We start from the raw sequence: 18,321 nt of genomic DNA on the forward strand, positions 1-18,321 counted from the left end.
TGGCAAGTATACTACTACAAAAATGATTCAGAAGAACCACATTAAATATTTTTTAAATGAGAACTTTTTAAATGAGAGTATATTGGATTATCAAACAAAATGTGAATACAATAGAAATGTTTTTTTTATTGTTTCACACACATTATATGATATATTTGATGTCTCAATTTTGTGTAGGCAAATAGCACAGAAACAACATATCAATAAAATAACATGTCATCCCATTTTGTTTGACACAGCATCTTGGGTGGTCTGACAGGTTGTTTTCATTGTGATTCAGCCCTTTCTCTTCATTTTGAATGACTCATCAGCCCTGCAACAAGAGAGGCCAGTATGGATCAGACCACAGCTCTAGGCCATCTCAGTGTGAAGACCACCCACATACACTCCAATCCCCTAGTGCAATTACACAAAGGTCACTGCAGATTATTCAATTACTGAAGACTGAGAGCTTAGTTATTTTATGTTGTTTTCTCGAATAAATGTAAATGCGTAGAAAAGCAAAGAAAAGCCAGCCAACGAGATTCAAATAAAGTGCCCCTATTATACTATTTTAAAGGTTCCTAATCTAGTTTTGAGGTCAGAGGTTTACATGCATTAAAAGTAAAAAAAAAAAACACTTTAATTTTCTCATAATATACATTGCACATCACCACATTGTGCATTATGCAAATGTATCTTCTAGTGACGAACCGTAAAGTATAGGATTTGAATAAAAAACACTCGTAAAAGCGCTTCAGAGTCGATTCTTTCTTTTGGGAGACAATAACTTTATTTAGTTAATAGGGCACTTTAATGCAATCAGAAATATATAGAGAAAAAATAGGCCTAAAAAACATGATCATACTTAATGATAAAACCAACTGATCATTCACTGGAATATGCTATGCTATTAAACACAGATTTATTTTGAAAGTTAAAAGGAATACAAATCATTATAATATTAGAATTACTTTATTAAGTTCAAAGAAAGAAGTTTAAAATTTATAGATTTACAGCACTTAGAAGAAAGAACAAAACAGAACCAAAGAAAAGGAAAAAAATAGGAGGGGGAGAGGGTCTTACTCCTGAAACATCAATCACACAATGAAATAAGCTATTATAGGCTATATATCAATAAATCTTATAGGCTAATGCTGACCAATTATGTTTGATCATTCTATAGTTTAAACGCCAATAGTAACGAATAATTCGTCTTTCATGAGAAGAAACACATCAGCACCAAAATTGTGCTAATTTAGCGTGTAAACAGCAGACATGGTTGTCCTTGTTTATGAGGGTCTCTCCTCCTCCCCCTGCCGCCCGTCGAGTCTCGGCTACTCTCGGCTGTGTCCGCCAGAGGGCGCTCGGGCTCCGGTGTCAATACGCGCCATTCGATTGTGGAAAATGCCACCAGATGGCGGTTTAGGATTGCTGCTCTTCTGAAAGGCGCGGTTCCTTCTCCTGGTCCAATTTTCAATTTAAAAATCCATATTTAGCTAAACTTTTATCGAATTCCTAAAAGCGGGAACGCCGACCTTTACGACCATGAGCACCCCAGGTGAGTTGTATGCGTTTTTGTGCCGTTAGTTGCGTGTGAAGGGTAGCGGGTCTGGAGATTAAAGATGGAGGACAGAGAGGCTGGTGGGGGATGGGCGGCTTCTCCTCTATTCTCAAACTGACTGCATCTCCTCAGGCCAGATCCAAACACCCGCAGCCGAGCTCTGGCTGCTCGTCTGCGGCTCTGTGAGCACACAAGGCTCGGTCATAAAGACACGGGCTTATTTTCTTAAGTGTAATTGAACTCTTATGTGTCTGCAGAGCTGTCTCGGGTTTGTCGCCGACAGAGAGCTGCACTCATTATATAATGATCAGTTTATGGCACTGATTGCTGCGGGCTTGAGTAGATGCTGGTTTGTTTCTCAAGTTTTTTTTCTTAGGATATAATAAAGGTCCCGTTATTTGATCTGTCAAAGCAAAGAAATTATTACAGACTTGTCAACAGCAGGCTTAAAATGTAATCTGGTGTGCTTGAGTCATGATAATAAGATTAATCCCAGTGTAAGAGATGGTGTGAGAAGAGAAGGACAGGTGTAATACTGTTGCTATAATAGAGGAATTTAACGTGAGAGACTTTTGTGGGTAAATGTGTGTGTGTGTGTGTGAGAGGGGGGAGGGGCTAAGTTTTCACCTTTGTTTTTTTCGTCTGCACTTTCTCAGACTGAAGGAAGATCACACTAGAAGTGAAACTTCACAGTCAGCCCACACATCACCTGTGTTGTTACAGTTATTTCTCTGTTTGACTCAGGCAGGTTTTCAGCTTGTCAACTTGGCTGGTGAGGAAACTTACTTGTAAATCTTTTTAAAGGCCCTTTGGCAAATGTGTTGTGGCTGAAATGTCATATTTGGGAGCAGTTATCCTAGTAAAGTTCAGCTTCATCCCAGAAACTCTCCCAAATCTTCTGTTCAACATGTTTGTATCCTCTGGTTTATGTTATACATGCATAGCAATTTCAAGATTTATTAAAATAGTTTCATTACTTCAAATAAATCCAAAATAATATATACATTTTAGATGAAAATATTACAATAAAAAACATAAATAGATATTAATTAGAAACGGTGCCTTGGGAACTAAGTTGCAGTATTAAAGTTACTAAAACTGAAATAAAATAAAATTGAACTAAATAGAAGCTAAATAAAAAAAGATGTCAACTTCTAAAACTAAAATATTTTTTTCAAGTTGAAAATATAAAAATTAAAGCTAATTAAAAATAATAATAAATACTATAACACTGGTTTGATGATGGAAAAAATATGGAAATTAATAAAATCTTAAAAATCTACTGAAAATTTTCAGAAGTTATTCAGATTTAAATATGAACAGAAAAGTCATTGAGTAAATATAATAATAATAATAATAATAATAATAAAAATCATAAAAAATGTCTTGGGAATTATTTTTTCTAATTTTTGTTTCTTATGTTTAGCTTTAAGATATGATAATTGCACATTTCATATGATAAATATATTTTGAAAGGCTGAAATATTGTTGGTCAAAAGGTGTGGGAGCCTTGAGTGTTATTCTGAAAGTACAAAGGATTGAAATGTAAGCCTATATTTAGCTTGAAAACTTCATTGTCTGGTAATTGTTGTCCTGTGATTATCAAAACAACAACTTTACATTTTTACATTTTCAAGCCAGACAGCCCTGTAAAGATTTTTGTCAGTTACTTGGCTTTATTCTGGTTAGCTATATTTACTGATCATTCTTATACAGTCCTCTTTTTTTTTTTTTTTTTTTACATCGTAAATTTTATGATTTCATGCAGTATTCACTGGGCTGCAATGTTAATACCTTATGCTGTGGCCTCTTTTCAGTCTTAAAGGTCCATATTGTAATATTGCTGTAGTTTTGAAGTGAGTCCCACATAGCGTTGCACTACGGGACACGCAGCGGTGTCTAATGTAATAATGTAACCCTTTTTTTAGGCAGAGTTACCCAAAGGAAATCAGCACGAGCACGTAGCACATCCTGTGGTTGAAAGTGTGGGCATTAAAAAAACATCTGGAGAAAACTAACTCCAGTTCAGTTTGTGAGACTACCTGACTGACAAGAGACTTTTAAAACAAGCCAATGTACTTGCTTTCCTACTTTTCCTAATGGATTGAAAGTATAAAATCCTGCTATGCAAAGGTGAAAGGTTTTGATTATGTTCAGTCAGTGATCTCAGGGCGCATCAATGAGAACAAGATCTGTGATGTAGTTTAGAAGCATTTAACCGTGGCTCACCAAGTCCTTTAGCAGCCAAAACCTGTTCTGTGTCCAAATCTCCATTTGTTTACTACTCCTCACAACACAATCATTATGACATCTTCCTTTTTAAGAGTAAGTTAAGGTGTATTTATACACGTATTTCTTATAATAGCTCCAATTGTGCTTGTTCAGAATGATCTGTTTGACGTCAACAGGGTTTACTTTAGTGACATGCAGAAAAAATTTATTTAATTTAGGAAAAGGCCAACACTGTCTGTATGTCATCTATTAAACCAGATGGATCTGACATTAGTGCATGTATATAAATCATTTATAAATCATGCTTACTGTTATGATATAAGTGGACATTTTGTGTTGGTTCCTATTTCTGATCTTTAGCTCATTTATACATAATATACTAGTCTTGATACAAAATTAATAATGACATACCCTCTCCTTTTAGAGGGTTAAAATCTTAAAAGTTTCAGCTTCTTTGCATCAGTACATGACGTTTTATCAGATCCATGATAATATTGCCACATCTTTGCTGAAGGATTGCTGTACATCTGTGCTTTTATTCATGCAAAATGATAAACACAATATTAGCTATACCCAAGTTTATTTTGAATGGCTTTTGAGTTCATTCACTTGGCACGGTGCAGCAGATTTTTTGCTACAGTTAATCAAGTGTCTTTGTCAGGCCTGAGGCCAAAGTCTGTCTAATGAAAAGGGTGAATGAGTTGGAAGGTTCAGTCTGTTGATGCTAAAATCATATTAACATGTGAAAGAGGCTGTTTTACCATGAAGTACTATGTACTTTGATTTACTTGTATACCCCTTTCACACAGAGAGTGGATCCCCGAAAATTGCCATATAATTGCTAGTGCCTTCCATGTAAATGCAAAAAAATCCCGGGATGGGGACTTAGTAACATTGCCGGGATCAGTCCAGGAGTGCGCCTTATGTGAACAAAAGGCAGGACCAATACCGGAAGGAGTGTGTGGTAGTGATGACACTGAAGTAGAGATAGTTCGTCAGCTTAGTGCAACGGTACACAATGTGATAGTTTATGATCTAATCAGAAAAAAAAAAACAGATGATGCAGATCATAAGCAAACTTAGACATAATGCTGTAGTGACATTACTGGTCTGAACGCACCATAGACTGTGAAAAAAGATGGACGATCTCAATCTCTTCCATTGGTGAAAAGTGACGCCACCTAAGTCCTAATATTGCACTGACATCAGATTGGGACCTGAATCTGTGCAGTAGTGAACGCAAGACCTGAGTCTGCGCAGTAGTGAACGCAAGACCTGAGTCTGCGCAGTAGTGAACGCAAGACCTGAGTCTGCGCAGTAGTGAACGCAAGACCTGAGTCTGGGCAGTAGTGAACGCAAGACCTGAGTCTGCGCATTAGTGAACGCAAGACCTGAGTCTGCGCATTAGTGAACGCAAGACCTGAGTCTGCGCAGTGGTGAACGCAAGACCTGAGTCTGCGCAGTGGTGAACGCAAGACCTGAGTCTGCGCAGTGGTGAACGCAAGACCTGAGTCTGCGCAGTGGTGAACGCAAGACCTGAGTCTGCGCAGTGGTGAACGCAAGACCTGAGTCTGCGCAGTGGTGAACGCAAGACCTGAGTCTGCGCAGTGGTGAACGCAAGACCTGAGTCTGCGCAGGGGTGAACGCAAGACCTGAGTCTGCGCAGAAGTGAACGCAAGACCTGAGTCTGCGCAGAAGTGAACGCAAGACCTGAGTCTGCGCAGTAGTGAACGCAAGACCTGAGTCTGCGCAGTAGTGAACGCAAGACCTGAGTCTGCGCAGTAGTGAACGCAAGACCTGAGTCTGCGCAGTAGTGAACGCAAGACCTGAGTCTGCGCAGTAGTGAACGCAAGACCTGAGTCTGCGCAGTAGTGAACGCAAGACCTGAGTCTGCGCAGTAGTGAACGCAAGACCTGAGTCTGCGCAGTAGTGAACGCAAGACCTGAGTCTGCGCAGTAGTGAACGCAAGACCTGAGTCTGCGCAGTAGTGAACGCAAGACCTGAGTCTGCGCAGTAGTGAACGCAAGACCTGAGTCTGCGCAGTAGTGAACGCAAGACCTGAGTCTGCGCAGTAGTGAACGCAAGACCTGAGTCTGCGCAGTAGTGAACGCAAGACCTGAGTCTGCGCAGTAGTGAACGCAAGACCTGAGTCTGCGCAGTAGTGAACGCAAGACCTGAGTCTGCGCAGTAGTGAACGCAAGACCTGAGTCTGCGCAGTAGTGAACGCAAGACCTGAGTCTGCGCAGTAGTGAACGCAAGACCTGAGTCTGCGCAGTAGTGAACGCAAGACCTGAGTCTGCGCAGTAGTGAACGCAAGACCTGAGTCTGCGCAGTAGTGAACGCAAGACCTGAGTCTGCGCAGTAGTGAACGCAAGACCTGAGTCTGCGCAGTAGTGAACGCAAGACCTGAGTCTGCGCAGTAGTGAACGCAAGACCTGAGTCTGCGCAGTAGTGAACGCAAGACCTGAGTCTGCGCAGTAGTGAACGCAAGACCTGAGTCTGCGCAGTAGTGAACGCAAGACCTGAGTCTGCGCAGTAGTGAACGCAAGACCTGAGTCTGCGCAGTAGTGAACGCAAGACCTGAGTCTGCGCAGTAGTGAACGCAAGACCTGAGTCTGCGCAGTAGTGAACGCAAGACCTGAGTCTGCGCAGTAGTGAACGCAAGACCTGAGTCTGCGCAGAGTAGTGAACGCAAGACCTGAGTCTGCGCAGAGTAGTGAACGCAAGACCTGAGTCTGCGCAGAGTAGTGAACGCAAGACCTGAGTCTGCGCAGAGTAGTGAACGCAAGACCTGAGTCTGCGCAGAGTAGTGAACGCAAGACCTGAGTCTGCGCAGAGTAGTGAACGCAAGACCTGAGTCTGCGCAGAGTAGTGAACGCAAGACCTGAGTCTGCGCAGAGTAGTGAACGCAAGACCTGAGTCTGCGCAGTAGTGAACGCAAGGCCTGAGTCTGCGCAGTAGTGAACGCAAGGCCTGAGTCTGCGCAGTAGTGAACGCAAGGCCTGAGTCTGCGCTGTAGTGAACGCAAGGCCTGAGTCTGCGCTGTAGTGAACGCAAGACCTGAGTCTGCGCAGTAGTGAACGCAAGACCTGAGTCTGCGCAGTAGTGAACGCAAGACCTGAGTCTGCGCAGTAGTGAGGGTGAAGTGCCTCACTCCCGCAGAAACTGGTACTACAAAGTTTACTGTGTGAAATAGGCTAAACGGTTATGAACATGTAGAAATTTAAGATGAAGCTCCAATCTCCTCCCGAAAATCCAAAAAAGTCTTTGTGCCTCAGTGACTACTTAGTTTAGAGAAGCTGTCAATCTCAGCTGTCAATCATGACGTCACATTCCCGTTTCTTATAGCATCAAGTAACTAAGACCAAACTTATTTAAAGGAGCTGTATGTAAGAAATGTATTTCAATTAATCATAAAATGGCCCTGAAATGTCACTAGACATTAAGAAATCATGTTTATTTCAAATACTTATACCACTTACAACAGTAGTCCGGCCAGGATATTGTCATTTAAAAAGTGAAGTTGCAGCCCTCAACTGATGTTGATGTTGTAATGTTTTGTTTTGGTCTGATGCACCACCCTCCACCTATCTACCAATCACGAAGTCAGTAGTGTTGCGGCATCCGGGTTGCCAGCTCTGCTGTAGTTACCACAGCTGCAGCTACAAACGTGTCGGAATCGATAAAAGAAATGTCTAACGTGGCGAAACCAAAAAAAAATGGTTATGAAAACTCGTTATGAATCCGAAAGACTTCGTGACAAAGTCCGAAATAAAACAAGGATCTGTATAGGAGATGCCTTTGAAAGATGGAGACGGCTGAAAACGGAGAAGAATTTCTGGACAGGTAACTAAGATTCATCTATGTTTGACTAACTTGTACTTGATGTAAATGGATATTTCAAATATTCATGACAGTCGAACAAAGTTATGCATGTTCGGGGAAAGTAACGTTACGTTAGCTCATATGGAGGAGGTGGGTCATCAAATTGAAAAGGTAAGGAATTGTTTGGGAAATAAAAACGGCGAGTCGTAATTACTAACATTAGCAATGCATTATCAGAGCCCGCTTCTCTGTCATTATGCTGAGACGCTGAGGAAAACAACATTAGCACGCCCATTATTGTTTATCATGCAAGTTCTACAGCCAAAAATAATAGAATGACACTTAATCTTTCACATCACATATTTTAGCGTTATGGACGTGTAGCCTACTGCAGGGTAAGTTAAAAAATACAGCTGGTCGCTTTCACTTATAGCGTCATCTAAATGAATAGCTGTATCTTTGATATCGGTTACACACAGTGACAGAGGCTTGTGCTTGTACTTACGTTAATGACAGACACATACCGTTACAAGTTAGACTAACAGCTACTGTTCTAACAATGTACTGTCACATACGAGCGTACATCTTTACGATTATATTTGGCTAATCGCCATTAGTAAATTTTTGCGATGTATAATTACTTTGCAAAACATCTCTCATTTGAAGCATAAACATAATTAACAGAAAAAGCTTCTTGTAGCAGCCTATGTTCCTGCTGGATCCTGCAGCCTATCTGGCAACCTCGAGTCAGGGAGGAGGGAGAGGGGATACACCGCTCTACAGTAATTTTTTTAAGTGATTGCAGTACCAGTTTTGGCCACATTATTACATACGGCTCCTTTAAAAAAAAAAAAAAAAACTTACACCAGCGTGATTAAAAACTACCTAAAGTGATTTTTCCAGAAAATCTCTGGCTGTGTGAATGAACTGAAATCCAAACTAACACATTATCAGTGTATTTTCCAGAATCTCTGTGTGAATGGGGCTTTAGATTTTTCATCAGTTTTTGTCAGCTTGGGGCAAATTCAATCCTAGTTGGTATATTAGGCTACAAAACAAGGTGATTAAACAGACAGCAAAGCTTAAAGGGCTGGTAAAACACAATTTCACTTTTCTAACTTTAGCTAGTGTGTAATTAGAATCAGAATCAGAATCAGAAAAGCTTTATTGCCAAGTGTGTTTGCACACACAATGAATTTGTTTTAGTACTGTAGCTTCCAGTGGACATATACAAATACAAATACAACAAGAAACATAATACTACAAATTATAAGAATAAAAAATAAAATTATAAATATATGAGAATAAAAGTATCACAGTTGGCTTTAGTCAGAATAGACATTTTCAGATTTACAGATTATGAACATATTTACAGTGTTTTGAATATTATAAATAAATCTACATATAAGTATCACCTGAGTTGTAGGGTATGGCACTAAACAGTGGGAGTATTGCACTTCAAGGCATATGCCTTGGGAGGAGTGTTAACTGTTCAGTAGGGAAATGGCCTGTGGGAAGAAACTGTTCCTGTGTCGAGATGTTCTTGTGGCCAGTGATCTAAGTCTCCGTCTGGACGGTAACTGTTCAAACAGGAGGTGTCCAGGGTGAGTGGAGTCTGTGATGATTTTACCTGCTCTCTTCCTCACTCTGGAAGAGTACAGGTCCTGGAGGTTTGGCAGGGGGGCACCAATAATCCCCTCGGCTGTCGGGACTGTCCGTTGTAGTCTCCTGGGGCCTCATTTATAAAACTTTGCGTAGGATTTGCGGCAGAAGTGGCGTACGGATGAAACATAGGACGTGCGTACGCACAGAAACATTCGAATTTATAAAACCGTGCGCACGCACATCCTACGCAGTTTTCCCTATATAAATCACAATCAATTCTAAATGTAGCGCAGCTTTTGCGGCTTCATGTCACGCCCATAGTTGCCCATAAATAGTCTGTGAAACGCCCACAAGTTAATATTCATCGATTGCGAAATCATGGCAAACACAGAGAGGAAATCAAAAAAACGTAACTTCACTCAATGTGAAGTAGAAGTTATCGTTGGCGAGGTGGAAAAGAGGAGAAAAAAGTTGTTTGGAGGGCACAGTGTGGGCATTACTAATGCCAAAAAGGCACTTGAGTGGCAAAAGGTTGCAAACGCCGTAAATGCTGTAGCCTCACAACCTCGGACTGTGGCCGAAATAAAAAAGAAATGGTCGGACATCAAAGTCGAGGCAAAAAAGCGTCTAGCGCTCCATCGCCAGAGTGTGTCTGCCACGGGTGGGGGAAAGGGGACACCGACATTTAAAAAATACATTTTTACTATGAAAACAACTTTCACATTACAAATAATACTCTATCTATCTATCTATCTATCTATCTATCTATCTATCTATCTATCTATCTATCTATCTATCTATCTATCTATCTATCTATCTATCTATCTATCTATCTATCTATCTATCTATCTATCTATCTATCTATCTATCTATCTATCTATCTATCTATCTATCTATCTATCTATCTATCTATCTATCTATCTATCTATCTATCTATCTATCTATCTATCTATCTATCTATCTATCTATCTATCTATCTATCTATCTATCTATCTATCTATCTCCCTAATTATCTATCTATCTATCTCCCTAATTATCTATCTATCTGACTGACTATCTAATTGCATCTATATCTGCTCCGCCAGACGGACACATTGGCGAGAATATCAGTTTTGTACATTATTTCGTTCTGTTTACCATCTTATTTATGATGAATTGTATAAAATGCCAATATTATTGCAGAACATATTTCACTTTTCTTTTTGCAAATATGTGTTAATTTGCATTTCTGTTGCAGATCGATCAAACGGGGTGTTCGTGTAGGCTGTTAATTGAAAGACTTGGTTTGTAAAGTCTTCATGTTATTTATGAGAGGCAGTATTGCCATTTCTTTTACACAACGGTCTACAGTTTCACACACTTTCACACACTTTCACGTGTTTCTTCCATCTGCCGACGGTGTCGCCATTTCTCATTTCACCCGTTTTTGTGCGTACGCCTGGGTCAGAGCTTGCGTGAAGGACCGCACATTTTACCGTCAAGTTTGCTTTTTATAAATACCAATTATTGCGTAGAGAGCGGCGTACGCCTTCTTTTGTGCGTGCGCAACGTTTATAAATGAGGCCCCTGATGTCTGATTTGGTAGCTGAACCAAACCAGACAGTGATGGAAGTGCATAAGACAGACTCAATGACGGCTGAGACTAACTGAATCAGCAGCTCCTGTGGCAAGTTGAACTTCCTCAGCTGGCGAAGGAAGTACAGTCTCTGCAGTTCTTTTTCACAATGGAGTCAATGTGATTGTCCCACTTCAGGTCCTGAGAGATGGAAGTGCCCAGGAACCTGAATGACTCCACTGCTTCCACAGTGCTGTTCATGATGGTGAGTGGGGGGAGTGCTGGGCTGTTCCTCCTGAAGTCCACGATCATCTCCACTGTTTTGAGCGTGTTCTCCACTGTTTTGAGCGTGTTCAGTTCAAGGTTGTTATAACTGCACCAGACAGCCAGCTGTTCAACCTCCAGTCTGTAAGCAGACTCGTCACCGTTTCGGATGAGACCGATGACAGTGGTGTCGTCTGCAAATTTCAGGAGTTTGACAGTGGGTTCTTTGAAGTGAAGTCATTATTGTACAGGGAGAAGAGCAGTGGAGAGAGAACGCACCCTTGGGGGGCGCCAGTGCTGGTGGTGAGAGTCCTGGATGTGACTTTCCCCAGTCTCACTCGCTGCTGTCGGTCCGTCAGGACGCTGGTGATCCACTGACAGATTGAGGATGGTATGGAGAGCTGGGTCAGTTTGGCAGTGAGAAGACCAGGCATGATGGTATTGAAGGCCGAACTGAAGTCCAAAAAGAGGATTCCTTGCATAAGTCCCTGGTCTGTCAAGATAATGCAGGATATAATGCAGTCCCATGTTGACTGCATCATCCCAGACCTGTTTGCTCTGTAAGCAAACTGAAAGGGATCCAGCAGGGGTCCAGTGATGTCCTTCAGGTGGGCCAACACCAGTCTTTGAAACGACTTCATGACCACAGACGTGAGAGCGACAGGTCCGTAGTCATTAAGTCCAGTTATCTTGGTTTTTTTGGGGACAGGAATGATAGTGGAGCGTTTGAAGCAGCAGGGAACTTCACACTGCTCCAATGATCTATTGAAGATCTGCGTGAAGACCGGGGCCAGTTGGTCAGCGCAGGCTTTTAAACAAGCAGATGAGATGCCATCTGGGCCTGAGGCTTTGTTGCTGTTTGAGCATAAACAACATCTGCAAAGTTAAACAACATCTACAAAGTTTGAGTTTTAGTGCTCAAAGTTCAAAGCAAAGGAAGATATTTGCTTTTAAAAAAATCAATTTCTAAGGACTACAGCAAACGACCGGTTTTGGACTACACGACATTCCATGGGATATGCTGATGTCAGCATATCCCATTATTTACATAAACCCCTCCTCCGAAAATACTTAAGTGGGGCGAGGCCATTTTATATTGCTGTTTTGGAGATGAGTTGTTGCAATGCCGTCGAAACGCTGCTGTTATTTTCATCCGGATTGCAGATCCGCTTTGTTCAGCCTTCCTAGGGACGAGGGAGTTAGGGATCAATGGTTAAAATTTATTTTTAACTCGGTCCCTCATAATTATGACCCAAATCTCGCTCTCTGTGTTACACATGTTACGGAGGAAAGCTTCCACAATTGTGGCGAGTTCAATGCAGAGAGCACATCGGCTTGTCCTGAAAGATGGAGCAGTTCCAACTTTAAAAACAGAAGCTTTTGTTTACGGGTCACAACCTGTAAGTATGATTTATTTTTCGTCGATGTGTTTTCCTGTAATAGTTCGTATTGTACGTTGTAGCAAGGAAGTAAACAAATGGCAACGCTGTTTGGCTCTGCTGGTTTGTTAAATGCTCATTCATACTTAACGTTATCTGACAAACACCTAACGTCACAAACTTTTTTTTTTAATCTCAACAGCGAACTTGGAATTAGTGTAAATTATTCTTTGATTAGAGCTTTTATTTGTATCTACATGCTTGTTTATCTACAGGCATGCTAAACATGGTTCTGTGTTTGTTTTGGCAGCCGATGTTTAGTGTTCGTTTTGGGTTTATAGTTCTGTCGACAGATATTTGTCTACAATCGTTCTAAAAATACAAATATAACGGTGGCATACAGTCACAAACGATCACTATACAGTAGATCCGCAGTCTTTACTCAAAAAAATCCCTTTGAGGACTGTAGTATAATTTCTTAGAACGATTATATGAAATTCTTGTTTATGAAGCTTATTTTTTTGTAGTTCTATAATAATTAGTACAATTAAATAACAGCATATCTAAAAAGTAATGAGAGAACAACAAAAAACAAACCTTTCTGAAATGTCGTTTAACAGCCGTTCTTGAACCACTTTTGCTCGATCATCTTCACTAACGTTTCCACGGTCCGATTGGTTTTATTGACACCATTGTTTACAATTATGCACCGATCCGCATTTTTTCACTTCCGATCCCGATACCTGAATTTGGATATCGGCCGATACCGATACTATTCCGATACCAGAGCTGTGTTTGCTTTAATATTATTATTATCATTATTGTTGATTTTATATGATGCTGCAATAAACTTCTCTCTACAGGCAAGTATGATATGTATGCATGTATGTCCCAAAGGGCAACTTGAGGTAAGTATAAGGTTAGAAACAAATAAGAGACAATAAGTGTAGGCACCAGCACCAAATCTGGTAAAACGTTACACATTGCTGTTTGTATTGTTGTAAAATACATTCATAAAAAACAAGATAACAAAAATCAAAAAGATAAATTATTTTATATATAGTCTAGCTACTATAAAATTAAGACATTTTTTTAATGTATAGCACAGCTGTTTATTGAGGCAGCAACATATGATAGATGGGACATTTAATAATCTTTCATTGCGCAAAAGTATTATGATATGATTATGAAAGACTCCAATACAGTGCGGCACAAAGCGCTTATGCGCATCCCGAGCGCAGAATGATGCGCTTGAAGCAACATGGAGTCACAGCGCGCAGCGCGTCGAGTCCGCATTGAAAAGTTCAACGCACAAAGGAAAGACATATTGATGCGTAGTGTATTGTACAGTATCTATCTATGCAATAGTTTATTCAGCCTTTTTTTTTAACAGTTTTAAATTTCAGTTACTGTGTGCTTGAAGAACAATTATAGTGCTCTCCAGTGTTGTGATCTAACAGACACATGTTAAAAAGTAACATGATTAAGGTACAGCAAGTCCAGCAAGATAGTCATTTTATCCGAAACCATAGAGCTTTATCTACAGATCAAGTATAATAATAGTAATTGAATCATCTTGGAGAGTTTCATCGAGTTGACTGTCATAACCGAACGCGACGCGCTGTTGAATGCTGAATGAAGAATGATTGACAGCCGCAGCGGAGGGAACAGTTTACGTGATCTTGAATTTAATGACTTAAATATTCATTTCTATCTCACATTATACTATAGAATGGCTTCAGAACACTTATAATATAGTGCACGAACACTTAATGGTGCTTTATAATACTTTTGTGGGGCTTAACAATAACACAATAGTAAACACACAATATCGGATTTAGATCGGCCCCGTCTGACCGATACCCGATCCGGCAAAAATGGCTGTATCGGAGCCGATACCGATACTGGATCGGATCGGCCCCATCCCTATTTACAATGCACCATAGTGCAAACTACCGGTAAAGGTACTGGGTGTGACGTTTCTGGGAGACGTGCACTAGACTGTTAGCGAATCACAACACACTGGGCCAGCTAACCAATCTGAGCCCATTGCGTAGTTTTGAGGGACTGGCTTCATAGAACCCGGAAATCATCAGACCATTTTTACAAGGAGCAGTGTAGAATAAAGGTAAAATATATGAAAAATAATGCAATTATTTAAAAACGGAGCATGAAAACGTTACAGTGCACCCCACAAACACAATCAAGCCTTCGAAAAAATGCGTTTTACCACCCCTTTAAATTAAGTCAAATTTCTGCTGCTCTAATAATTCTGACATTAGTTTCCATCACTGAACTTTGTCAATCTCGAAGTTTAACATCGGCTCATGTGGTTGCACTGTCAAAAGAATTAATCATTTTTTAATACAAAATTTATTTATTTCCAAAGTTAAAAAATAAATATGCAATATGAGGTCATGATGTGACAAATTATAGCATGCTACTGTTTGAAATGTGTATATAATTTTTTTTCTGAACTTTTATAAAATAAACTCTCTTAATAAACACCTTTTACACTTTTTATTTTGTCTAATAACATTGTATAACTGTGAACACACGATGCATCACAGGAGAATTCTGTCATGAACATTTTCACCAGTCATTTCCACCATTTCCATTTCAAGCAATACATTGTGTGTAATAAAATACTGTGGCGGAAATGACAGTGATGGAAATGTAAATTTCACATTATATCTCTTCTTGGTAAACAAGTACACTAACCTTTAAAAAATTTACATGGGGGAAAACTTGATTATGGTGGAAAAAACTGGTATGCATTTTACTAAATAAATATAGAAAAGGTACTTGTTTGTCACTTTTGTAAGACTGGAGAAACTGGAAGAGAGGGCTACTCTCTGAGAAAACTAAGGAAATTACATTTGAAATATCTTGCTGTATTACCATCCCCATTGAAGACACGGATCACACTTGAGTTGATCACCTCCCAAATTACACATCATTCCCTTTACCCATCCCTACCTGAATTCACCCAAAAATGGTTTAATATAGTCTGAGTATTTAGGGAGATGCTGAAAAAGGCTTGTGACGATTTCTAACTCAAATTAGCATGCGATGCAGAGTGTATGCAGGCACTATGCATCATGTATTTTTTAATGTCAGGTTCGCATCTTCTCTCTTTACTCCAGAGCATTTTATGTTTTGTATTTATTATCTTTGAACTGATTATGAAATTGGCTTGATACATTTACCTGACATAATAAATTGTTACATTTGATTTTATTCCGACTGACTCTAAAATTGTTTTCCCAAGTAGATTAAACGGATTCGTATCTTACCGCAAGTTTTGCGTCAGATTAGTGATGACTAATATTTGGCACTAATTCAAGTGTACGTGTTTTGCAAAGACAAGAAGTGAATTTCCGGTTAGGGCAGCAAAAGTGCTGCTTGACCAACATAAATCTGGGTGTCTTACCTCTGTTTTAATTTAATGTTACTTTAGATAAGTGTACGTGGGAAACTACTACGGCACTAACTGATGGGATAATCACACAATGCGTACACGTCCGCTAATGACGCGTCACTTTAATGAATGGTTAAAACAACTGATCTGTCCTCACGGGACTTCTGAATCGGTAACACAATATGGTTCCATTTATTAAAATCTAGTTAACTACATTAGTTAACATGAACTATTAATAAACTGCACGTCTACATCATTAATTAATCTTTCTTAATGTCAATTTCACCATATATTATTGAAATCAAAAGTTGTATTTCTTAACATTAGTTAATGCACTGTGAAGTAACATGAACAAACAATTCATGTATGTTGTAAACTACGTAGTATTTTCAGGTTATTTATATTATAATGTGTAGAAACATTGCCAAAAAAATAATAATAATTTAGTTTAGACTGGAGTGAGGTAAAACCAGAAAAAAAAGTGCAAAGCAAGTTGTTATCTAGCAGCAATTTTTGTTATTTAATTTAAAAAAATTGTATCTGGCAGCTAATTCTATTAAATTTTACAGTATATGGTAGAAAATTAGACTTAAATAAACTTTTAAAATAAACTTTTTAATGCTTTGTTTTTATTCTACTTTTTGATATTGATATGATTATACCAAAACAATTATTAGGTCCAAGTATTTTATGTTAGAAAGCTATGAAATCAAGTGGTAAAATCAAAGCTTAAAAAAAAAAAAAAGGGCAAGAAAGGATAAGTGTCTGTCGGCCACCACCGAAGACCAATTTTGACCAAGGAAAAAACCCTGGACATTATGGGGAAATGCAAGTTTTCGAAGATATTTCATTACTTTACTTTATTTCATAACAACTAATATGATTTATATTCTTTTGGTTTATCTACTAATACATTTAAAAATTACAAATGCAGTGAAAATTCAGGGATCGGTTACGTTATCGATATTGGCGAGTACCAAAAATGAAAGTATTGGTATCCGTCTCGTTCTGCAAAAAGTGGTATCATGCATCCCTAATTGAAAATATTTAACGGGTTCGCGTGAGGGAGGAGCAAAGCAGTGCCATATTTGAAGCACATTTAGAGATGTGATTCAATAAATTGCTTTTTTTTTGGATAGTAATTTCACTGCTTAAGTCTGCGTGTGTGAGAATGTGTGTTTGTGGTAAGTGTGTGTGATGTGACACTTTATTATTAATCTTTATTAATATTTATGGCTGTTAAGTGTAATTTGTTTTTAAGTTGCCATGGTTATTATTCACCTTATTAGGGCTAAGGGTTAACGTAATGGTTAGGATAACTCAAGGGCTAGGGTTAAAGGGGCCATATAATGCCATTTTTGTACAAGTTAATATGACTCTTTAGGGTCTAAATAAAAACTTTGTAATATACTTTTATTAAAAATTCTCATTAGTATTTTAAGAAAACACTCATTTTACCAGCTCAAAAATAGCTCTGTTTGCAGCACGCTGTTTCAGTGCACAATCACATGCCAGTTTTTAATAATACAATAACCATAACGCATTGTTCATTATAAACGTGGGATTATGAATTATTTTGAGAACATTGTAACGTTACATAGAATACATGTCGTGTTGGTAGTAAAAAAATATTGTGGAGGTAGTAAAAAAGGTAGTAAAAGGTAGTAAATTCATCTCTATGATTCCTGCATATACCCTGTGTGAGGACCTCTGAGCGACATAGCTTCATAATATGAACGGGTAAAATATAAGTAAGGAGTTAAATAGAACAATCAAATGTATTGCTAAACTATTATATAATTGACCAATAACCAATTGGCAATCTAACCTAAATTTGAGGCCGTGATAAAATGGAGTCAGATAAAAGCTTAAATGGAATTAAATTACTTTGCCACGTGGAAAGACAGTAACGCGCAGAGACCTTCACCCGTTCTATTGGAAACCTCCATTGGGCCGATTTAGACTGGTTTACACTTTATTTAGATTATCATAATATGTTATTGTCATAAAGGCTTTTATAATGAAGATAAATGTCAAGTCAAGTCAAGTCAAATATATTTATATAGCGCTTTTCACAATAGAGATTGTATCAAAGCTGCTTCACAGTATCAATCAAAACAACTTAACAATGTTTGTTTATTACTGGAAAAAAAGACATCCAAGTTTGGTAGAGCTAATCAATGGTATGATTGGTTAATTAATTTGAAAATGTTTGGTATAGGGTAAAATAGTGACATTAAAGTAATTAAAAAAGTAAAAAAGAGGAAAACTGAATATTAGTTTTAATAAAGTTCAATACGGAGTCATAAAATTGGCGATAGTCTAAGAACCACCCTCATATTGGCAGTAACTGTGCTCCTCCCGTCAGCCGAGGGGGTGTAGCAGATCTGTGAGATTACCAATTATATCACCTGACATCTTTAGTTTGTCAGCACACTGTTCCAATACGTCTACAGAACAGATATGTCATTATCTTCTCTGACGATGTTACCTTCAA

General features: G+C 38.8%; 1 protein-coding gene across 2 annotated transcripts in view; it reads left to right on the top strand.

The window, feature by feature from the left end:
* Positions 1-1,348: 1,348 nt before the first annotated feature.
* Positions 1,349-18,321, top strand: part of stag1a (STAG1 cohesin complex component a) — a 61,990-nt gene continuing 45,017 nt past the window's right edge. The window contains exon 1 of one of the 2 annotated variants that reach the window (XM_077228029.1): positions 1,349-1,540. The gene's annotated coding sequence lies outside the window, so the exon portion shown is untranslated. The remainder of the gene's footprint in view (positions 1,541-18,321) is intronic. The other variant, XR_013203615.1, reaches the window with a different exon arrangement.

This window comes from Siphateles boraxobius, unplaced genomic scaffold, assembly GCF_051911475.1.
Source record: "Siphateles boraxobius isolate OS27281-9 unplaced genomic scaffold, OSU_SipBor_1 1, whole genome shotgun sequence".
NCBI lineage: Eukaryota > Metazoa > Chordata > Actinopteri > Cypriniformes > Leuciscidae > Siphateles > Siphateles boraxobius.